Below are 10,541 nucleotides of genomic sequence, written 5' to 3'. Positions count from 1 at the left end.
TGACATTTGCATTTGTTTAAAACTGCCGGTATTATTCACCAAAGAACTTGTGCCTATTCCCCTCAGCACAATGGTGTAGCTAAGAGGAAGCATCTGCATATTTTAGAAATCACTAGGGTGATTAGATTTTAGGCTAATGTTCCTATTCAATTCTGGAGTCATTGTGTGCTTAATGTAGTTTACATTATCAATAGGCTTACCCTCTTATGTGATTGGTATGCCACCATATGGAAAACTGCACAATAGAAAACCATCATCAAATCATTTAAAAGTATTTGGATGCCTATGCTATGATAAAATCATTCAACTGACTGATAAATTACAACCAAGAATAAGAATTGTTGTGTTTATGGGATACTCAGAAGTGCAAATGGGATATATTCTGTATGACCTCAATACTAAATCCTTTTTTGTTAATAGAGATGTGGTGTTTAAGGAATCTGAGTTTCCTTTCAAACTTAATACTATCAATCCACCAATATTCACACTATCAGATATTTGCCCTGATTAGATTGATCGTATAATCACTATTAACAATCCTATTGAGCATGATCTTGTTGAGTATAGTTCATTAGAACAAAGTGTAGACAATGGACTAACTACAGAAGCTACTAAGATGCAGTGCCAAATGCAGTCATACCTAGTCAACATGTCCAAATACAGACTCAGACAAAACCTAGAGTGCAGACACGAACATTAATAAGAGGCAAACGACCTCTTATATGGATGAAGGATTTTGTAATCCTTGACTTCACTCAAACAGGATACACCATAAGCCATCTCAAATTATGTTTCATATGACAGAGTGTTAACTAACTATTAAAATTACTTAACTGCTTTCTCTACTATTTCAGAACAAAAAAAATTTTATAAGAAAGCTACAAAGGATCCTAAATGGGTGAAAGCAATGCAAGAAGATATTGATGCATTAAAAAGCAACAACACCTAGGAAATTGTAAAGCTTACCAGAAGGAAAACAACATATTGGATGCAAGTGGATCTACAAGATCAAATACAAAGCATCAGGAGAAATAGAAAGATTTAAAATAAGACTAGTTGTAAAAGGATATAGCCAACAAGAAGGGATTGACTACCAAGAAACCTTCTCACCAGTTGTTAAGATGGCAACTGTCAGGACAGTGTTGGAAATTGCAGTTTCTAGACAATGTCACATCCATCAAATGGATGTATACAGTGCATTTCTCCAAGGAGACTTGCATGATGAGGTCTATATGAAACTGCCTCAAGGATTTACGAGTCAGGGGGAGTACAAAGTATGCAGACTCATCAAATCACTTTATGGACCGAAACAGTCTCATAGAGAATGAAATGCAAAATTGAAAGATGTTTTGTTAAGACTGAAGTCCATACAGAGTCAACATGATCATTCTCTCTTTGTAAGAAACGCGGACAAAGAAACAGTGATCATCTTAGTACATGTAGATGATATGTTAGTAACTGGTGATGATTTAGAGTTAATTGAAACAACAAAGAAGGAACTTTAGCAGATATTCAAGATGAAGCACTTAGAGGAACTAAAATATTTCCTAGGAATAGAGTTTGCTAGTTCCAAAGAAGGTAAACTGATGCATTAGAGAAAGTATTAATTTGATGCATCAGAGAGAGTATTCTCTGGAACTTATATCAGAATTAGGACTGGCAGCTACTAAACCAATGTGTACACCAATAGACATATATGTGAAGTTGACTACAAGAGAATATGATGATCATTTGAAGAAAAACAGTGATGATAGTCATTTGAAAAATAACATTGCAGAAGATCCTTTGTTATCAGACATAAGCTCATACTAAAGACTAATAGGTAAACTATTATACTTAATAGTCACAAGGCCTGATATTACCTACAAACACTAAGCCAATACCTTTAGCAACCCAAGAAGTCTCACATGGAAGCAGCTATAAGAGTGGTCAGGTATATTAAAACTCAGCCAGGCCAAGGCGTTTTGATAGCAAACAAGCCTATTAAGATAGTTACAACATTTTGTGATGCTAACTGGACAGCCTGCCCTGATACTAGAAGATTAATGTCTGTTTTTTTGATCAAATTAAAGGATTCACTAATGCCATGGAAGTCCAAGAAATAAACAGCTATCTCCAAAAGTTTCAGAAGTTCAGCAGAAGCTGAGTATAGGAGCATGACATCAACAGTTTGAGAACTTACATGGCCACTTAGATTACTCAAGGAACTGTAAATAGATATTCAACTACCTATTAATAGACATAGTGACAGCAAATAAGCAATACAAATTGCTGCAAACCCAGTCTATCATGAGAGAAATAAACATATTGAGATAGAATTTCACTTCATTAGGAAAAAAATTCAACAAGGAAAGGTTTTACCTCAATTCATCTCAACTAGACAACAACCTGCAAATATTCTAACTAAGGGACTTGCAAAGTTCAGCATCAGCTTCTTAATTCCAAGTTAGGTGTGTTAAACATATTTAGAGCACCTAACTTGAGAGAGAGTGTTGAAGAAAATGAGTTTAAGTACTAAAGGGTAATTTTGTAATTGTACAGTTTCCATTTATTAGTCAAATGAGATTAGGAGTTAGTTAGATAGTTAGTTATGAACTAACCATTTCACTGATTGAGTTAGTCAGTTGGTTAGTGATGTGAGCTTAGATTCATCCGTGTATTTATATGTGTGTGTCACAACATTGTAATCTTGATGATTATAATTCAACACATATAATAATGCTCTTTTCTCCTTCTTTGATAACTACTCTTCTTCTTGTTCTTCCTTCTTTCTTTCCCATCTTCTACTTCTTGAGTGTAAAGTATAGAACTCAATCTTGAGTTTCTAAATCATTTCAATCCTAACATGCGTCATTCTTCTTTTTGTATGATGAAATTCCCATAAAGGAGCTAGCCAATACATATATGTAGATAAAGCATAAGCATCTAATTCATGCGTTGCATAAATTTTAATATCTTACGTTTAACTAGCACTCTCTTTTGCATTTCTGCAACACATTATGTGTTCCATGTGAATCAATACCCAAGCCAAACCCTTAGTAGAAGAACTCTCCGTGAACCCTTTATCAACGGTGCCACCAATGAACTATTCGCCAAAGCCACCAACAGTGAACTTTATTGCCCTATTGCCACATTGAGACTTGGTGCTTGTGCTAACATACACAAGATCGATATGTTGCATTTGGAAGCCAAGTGAGCACTCCTTGCTCACCCTAAATAACTAAATTTGAGCTGTTCAGCCATTAGAACATCTGCAATAGTCCAAAGGGACAAGCATCTGAGATTTTGTTACTGAAATATAGTGTCAACACATAATGACTCTTTTCTTGTGTAGTAAAACAATGAGCAGAGTAGTCTAACAACCTGTCACATAAATGCTCACATTTCATGTTGAGTTCCATAGGTTTGTCAAGTTTTCCACACTCTACACAAACTCTCTGTTCCTTCTAGAAGATGTAGGAGTACACTTGCACTGGTAAAATGAAATTAAACATAGCACTCTAAAATGGGAAAAATGATGTTAAAAAGTTTAATGTGCCAGAAATCACATAAATGTTAAATGAACTTCCTAATTCACTTTTCTTTCTCTGAGTGGTTAAAAGTAAAAAACTACCTCCTATTTATCCTCTGTAATTTTTTGTCATGTCCATCTTTGCTTAGTTTCCACTGCAAACATCTATTGACTTATTTCAGGAATGATGTAATGTAGCTAGTTTACATGAATAAAGTCCCTCAATAGTTTTAACAACGCAATACAGAGCTCTAGACATTAATAGACTCTTCTATGATTCCATCATATTGGCAAACTTATATGTCACAACATTTGGAATCAATATTTAGCTCTAATTAAGCACGTATCTCTCTGACTCATTAAGCCATATCAAGCTCCTATATCAAAGTAAAAGCTAAGATTGATTTTAAACCCTATTGTTAGCTCGTAAAGATCGACTCATAGGAACTCGTGTTTAAGGAGCTCAATCTCTAAAAAATCTACTCAGAAGAAAAAATGACCAACTCTCTATCAAATTGTACAAAAGGCCACACAATTTTTTTAGCAACAGAATGTAACTACTTGAGCATCAAATCTTGAATTTGCATAGGTGAAATAATTAATACATGATCTACATTTATATGTCAATCGAGGGGTCATTATTCCCTAAAATTGAATAATGAAACATTCAAAGGAAGAATTTAACTCACAACAATATTCTTTTCAAGCTCGCTCCACGTAAAGAGAAAACCAAACTATTAACAGTTTTACGAAGGAGCTGACAGTCTGTAAAGTAACTAATGTAAATTTTAAAATAAGGAAACACAAAGATGTTAGGCAGTAAACATCACCTTGCTGTTACATGATATGTGTACCGACCCGTTTTGTCGTTACCGTGATTTCCCGAAAATCCGCGAGCTTGGCCCCTTAAAACACCTTCAGTCCGTTACACTCTTAAAAATCGCTAACTAATTCGGACCAGTCATGCGGGTCATCCGTAAATATCGGACTTGGACCACTGGGCGCAGTCGGATCGTTACAACGACCATATCTCCGCCCCGACGCTTACGCTCCAGCGTTTTGATGCTCCGCAATGATAGAGGATGAAGTTACTGAAGGACCGCCCCAGCGGTGCTGTTACCGCTGGAGCGGTACCACTGAAGAGGCTCCTAGACTGCAAATATGGCGACAAGCAGTTGTTTTACTATTTACAAACTCATTACGGGATTCGATCTCATTTTTCTCTAAACCCTAAAGTTCAGCTGCTTGTAGAGTCTATTTGGAGTGTAAACCTGTATCTTCTTGGGAAAGGTAACCCTCCTAACTCCCCCTATTCATTTCTCTTCACATTGTTGATTTGTTTTAAGTCCCTATCTAGAAGCTAATAAAAATGAAGGATGCCAATACATGAACTTAGGTGAATAAATAGATAGCCCATACTATAATATCTATATTGTTGATGATAGCTCTCATGCTTATGAGTCTAGAAGGACTAATAACCTAGATTCTCATATATTTTCTCAATTGTAAATGGGTTTCGTCCTTTAATCTTGAAATTGGAATTTCTACAAAATGGACTAAAAATGGTGACCTGAATAAGATAGTAACTCCTAGTGTTTGGTATTAATTATGGTTTTAAGGAAAAGGAATCACTTAGCATTAAATGTCTAGGAAATATAGTTGAAATCTTATTTACAATTCGTTCTTGTTAAATCTAAAATCTTATATGACCAACCTTAAATAGTGATTCTTATCTCCTTCTCTTGACGTTCCAAGGCCCTTCGCTGCGGAGTATGACGTGAAGTATGAGGTTAAAGATCAACGGACGTTCGTGGCACCCGCTTGACCTCGAGCTAGGTTACAACTTCATTCTCTTGGTAGACTCCGGTTAGACTTTCATATACGAGTGTAGATGAAATGAAGAAAACATGTAAACCTTCAGGTGCGAAGTTGGGTTAGATATTGTCTTAGGTTGGGCCTTGTTGTATGGTTTGGGGGCTAGCCACCCCGTTGTGTTGATTTACATATATTGTTCTTTTTACTTATTGCCTCGTGGCCACGTTGAGACATTGGAAAATTATGATTAGTGTTATATCATGACTATGATATTGCGGTACCGTACCTGATTCGGTATTGAGATGAGTTTGTGATTTCATTGTGGCTTATTTGGTAGCCTTATTATTGATACTACTTGTGTGCTTTGGGTGGTACTATTTGGATTGAACTGATACATTGATATTACATTGCATCGTATTCATATTCATTTCCATGATTCATTGATGTTGTATGCTTTTTGTACTGATAATGGAAGTGAGGGAGTGTAGCCTACAAGGTTTCTGCCGGAGAGCATAAAGAAAGGTGAAAGTCTGTGATTTAAGGTCATTTATCAGAGCGGACTGAGTGTACGTTACTCGAGGTTTCTTGCCAGGAACGATTAAATGTCCGGTACTTGAGGTCTTTGCTAGGATTGTGAGAGACGTACATAGACTTCGCGGGTCCCCCATGGGTTGTGCTGCTGAGATGTGATCTTCCATCATCGGAGTACATGTATGCAGTGCATATGCATTGCATTCATCATACATACATTATTGCATTTCATTGTGACTTGATTCCGATGATATGTTGTGATTCTTTTGTGATATACTTGTTCAAAATGATTATACTGAGACTTGGCACAATTGGGTTTAGATACTATAACATAAGTGAAGACTTGTTGTGATATAATTGTGATGTACTGATTCAGATTAGCCATAGTTGGGATTAATTGCTATAATTATAGGTTGTGATCTTGGATTGGAAAGTGTGGTGCTGGGTGACCTTAATATGAATGTGTATGAATTTCTAGGTTGGGTGAATAAAGAACATTAGAATGAGGAGAGAACTTTCCTTAAAACAAGAGTGGATTTTACTAATGATAGTTAGTTAGTGATACTTGTGCATTGCTGCCTAGTGTATGTTATATGAACTTCAAGGTGAGTGGTAATATAGTTAAGTAAATAAATCCCTAAGGATGAGTTAGTGGGAATAAGAGCCTTATATTTGTTGAGACGAGTAGTAGGTGTTACGTATTGTTGGCTTAGTTTCGCCTAACATGCTTATTTATAAATTCTATTACCTTTATGTTATTCTAACCATTGTCGGCCTCTGATACTACTCTTGCTACATCCTTTTGGGGGTGTAGTGTTTTTACGGATTATTGATTGATTGGAGTTTTCCGGAAGGTGCTTGGTGCCTATCTTGAAGGCCTCCATCATTCTCATTCATAGATGGAGGTTGAGTCTTTATATTCATTATTGTATTCAGTCTTCGGTCTTAGTCTCTGTTGTACTAGTCTAGACCAGGTCGTGGGAAAGAGAGTCGTATTTTTTAAATGGTTGTAAACAATTCCACTATTTTTTTCTATAAATAATGGTTTTATTTCTGCATTTTTATTATGTTATAATTTAGAGACTGACTTGCCTTATTCTTTGCCTGCTAATTTATTTGGGGTTAAGGGTTCGCCTACTGAGGTGGGGATGGTAGGTGCCAGCGCGATCCTAAAATGGGTTGTGACAATATGCTAGAGTAAACATCAGCAGATTTTCTGCAGCAACCAAATTGACTGCAGCAGTTCCCAATTGAGTTGATGATCATTATCAATAGAAGAGTTGATTAGTTAGTCGACCGAGATCATTATATATTCTCTTGTTTCCCAAAAGATTATGTTACAAAAGATCGTATACCACAATTAGATAGTATAAAAAAATTTCGTATATTTGACATTCACAACAAAGTTAGGGCGGGACTAAAAAATATGATGACCAGATTGTAACGACTTGTTTGGTCGGTATAGCCTTTTCGGCATTTCTGCCCTTTTCGAGCTTGGTTAGCTCATTTTGATCCGAGGGGACCGTTGAAGTGCTTCCCGAGGTGTCTGGACTTGTTTTAGGCGACTTTTTGCGAAATATGTGCTTAAGTGAAAAAGAGTTGACCCGAAGTTGACTTTTGGGCAAACAACACTTTTTCGATAATCCATCGATTTCGAGAGGTCCAAATGGTCGTTTATGACTTGTATGTATATATGGTTTGGTTCCCAATGGACTCGGATGCATTTGAGACTTGGGTTGGGAAAATGAAAATGAGGTATCGGGGGTTGACTCGGTCAATCAGACCTCCGTTGGAAATTCCGAGGCTATGAGCGCGTTCGTAGCGTATTTTTGTGTGGGTCTGTGTATATAGTTTATGAGCAGATGGCCTCGGGAATGGTTCGGGATTTCGATTTAGACTTAGAAAAATTGGGGGATTTCTGGTACCTGGTGTTTGCATTAGTGGCACCAATGTCGTCTCAGCGGCGCCGCTGTTGTGGCTGGTTGACTGCTAGGGCAACCAAAGTGGGTGGGGGGGGGGGGTGGTTGGCCCAGACCGCTAGGACGGTCATCTAGGCGCTGTAGAGTCACCGCCGTTGCGGCCTCGTTACTGTCGTGGTGGTAACGTGCCTGTTATTTCATTAAGTGTGTTTTAAATACGCCCTTAGTCTATCATTTATCCTATTACGAAAATAGAACTCTTGGGCTCTGTTCTTGGAGATTTTACAGAAGATTATTAGTGGTAAGTTTCCCTAATCCTTTTACTATTTCACTAATCCTAATTATCATAGATTCCCCCTTCTCTTAATAATCCCTTAATAATGGAAGATGAAAGTGAGTTTTGATGAACATTTTCTGTAGGCTTATTAATAATGAAATTGATGGGTTTATGCTAGATTTTGATGAATCTAAGTTTGTTAATCATATATCTTCTATTATTAGAGTTGAATTCTTAAATCAAAGAGTTAGGGTTGATGTGCCGAGAAATTAAGGCACAATTGATACCTTTTTACGAGAAGTTTTACTTTTTTTTAGGCAAGTGGGTGTGGTTTTGATGTGTTTTTGTCATGTTTTAGGTGAATCATAGAGTTCGGGTTCAAGAAGTAGAAGTTACAGAAAAGTTGCACTGAAGCTTGATTTTCACGGTCCGTAGAAAGTTGCACGGACCGTATTTCTGGTCACAGTGGAGAGATGCTGAACCACAGACACTTATACGGACCGTACAATATTGTACGGGCCGTATAAGTAGATGTGGCGATGTTGGAAGATGTTTCATGGGCAGGATTGTACGAGCCGTATAAAGTTATACGAACCGTGGAAGGCCAGTTCGTATTATTCTCTGCAAACACATGGATGAAGGCCGTATAAGTCTTATACGGTCCGTGAAAAGTTGTATGGACAATATAAGTACCGCCTGGGACTTAAGTGCAAATTCTGTAATTTTACGTTTTGAAACCTATAAATAGTCTATTGTAGGGTTTTAATTGGAATCAGTTATTATATTTTGACTTGTGGCTTAGAACGTTAAATACTCTCTAGTTTTTGAAGGTTCAAACATCAATTCAAGTATTATCAATTCCTCTTTTCTTCCAAAGTAAGCAATTATGAATTCTTCAATTTCTTATTTGTTGTTCTTTGCCATGAGTAGCTAAATTCCCTTACTAGGGTTGTGAACCCAATGATGGGTGTTTTGTGATTGGGTTTGTGATTGATATACACATAATGGATTATTAGGGTTTATTTATTCTTCATTCTTCATTCATAATTAATGGTTGCAAACATTGATTAAAGCCATAAACCTTGATTTATTTGGGAAAATAATTAGGGTTGGTAAGAATAAATAACAAGGACTCAGAGCTTTAAACTTTGTTTAATAAATTCACATAGGAATAAGAAGAATTTACTTGGCATGGTTAATCGTTCTTCATAGTTACTTTCTTATATTTGGGAAAATCATAGAAAGAGATAATCTTTATTTATTGGGAAATAGTAGAGATTCATATAGAGATTAAGTGCATTCATATAATGATCCATTAGAATTATATCAAGATCAATACCCATGATCATACACTCTATCTAACGGGGACACAGCCTTAGTTTCTTTTACCATAAATTTCCACCAAAGCAAGTAGATAGCAATTAGTCATAGAAAAACCAACTATTACCAAAATCACCGGATTAAAACATTAGACCTAAACTTAGCATCCTACGACTTTAGTAACCTTTTCACACCATACTCCCTGTGGGATTCGACCCCAACCTTATTGGGTTACTATATTTGACAACGTCCGCGTTATACCATTAATAGGTGTAATTTGTGCGTATCAAATTTTGGCGCCATTGCCGGGGTACGGTTTTGAAATTACAAAATAGTGTTTGCTTTGATTGAAGTCTTTTGCTTATTCCATCACACCTTGTTTGCTACTCTGTGTAAACTAGGTGAACATGAATTAGAATCAGCAAAATCAACGTACTGGTAACCAGGGGAATCAGTTGAACAATCAGGCGAATGAATCAGATGAGGAGAATATTTTCGCTGATCTTGTTCCGGAGGAGGACTATGCATCTGCTATTGTTCATCCTCGAGTTGCAACTGCTAGCGTGAAAATTGACTCCTCTCTATTCCAGTTGTTGAAGTTTGAGGGATACTTTTGTAGCTCTACCGAGAATGACCCTCAACGTCATTTGCCGAATTTTATGGATGTGTGTGCTAATCACATCCAAAACAACATTCCACAAAATGCTATTCGGTTGAGGTTATTCAAATATTCCTTAACTGGAGAGGCAAGAACATGGTTTGAGAAACTGCCCCGAAATTCGATTACTTCATGAGCAGAGATGGTGACTGCTTTTCTCACAAAATGGTACCCCCCTAGCAAGAAGGCTGAAATTCGTGACAAGATCTATGAATTTAAGCAGCGACCGAGGGAACAAGTATATGAAGCCTGGGAGAGATTCAAGGAGTATTTGCAGAAGAGTCCGAATCATGGTTTTCCGGATCACATATTAATGGAGAAGTTCTACCGAGGGCTAGATTCAGTGACGCAGTCAGTTGCTAATAATGCAGCTGATGGTTGTTTCATAAACAAATCTTATCGACGAGTGACCAACATACTTAACAAGCTGATGACTCATAATCAGGCTTGGCACTCAAACAATGCTGATGTTGTACCGTATGGTAATGCTATGATCCAGAATATAGTAAA

At 36.9% G+C, this 10,541-nt stretch overlaps 1 non-coding gene across 1 annotated transcript; it reads right to left on the bottom strand.

Annotated features, from left to right (window-relative positions):
- Positions 1 to 10,222: 10,222 nt before the first annotated feature.
- On the bottom strand, positions 10,223 to 10,328 carry LOC132620619 (small nucleolar RNA R71). The gene has a single exon (XR_009575059.1). It is a non-coding gene; the product is annotated as a small nucleolar RNA R71 (small nucleolar RNA).
- Positions 10,329 to 10,541: the final 213 nt, after the last annotated feature.

Source organism: Lycium barbarum, chromosome 11 (assembly GCF_019175385.1).
Source record: "Lycium barbarum isolate Lr01 chromosome 11, ASM1917538v2, whole genome shotgun sequence".
Classification (NCBI taxonomy): domain Eukaryota; kingdom Viridiplantae; phylum Streptophyta; class Magnoliopsida; order Solanales; family Solanaceae; genus Lycium; species Lycium barbarum.
Note: the sequence above shows the minus strand (reverse complement) of the source record. Positions and strands in the feature narration are given on the sequence as shown.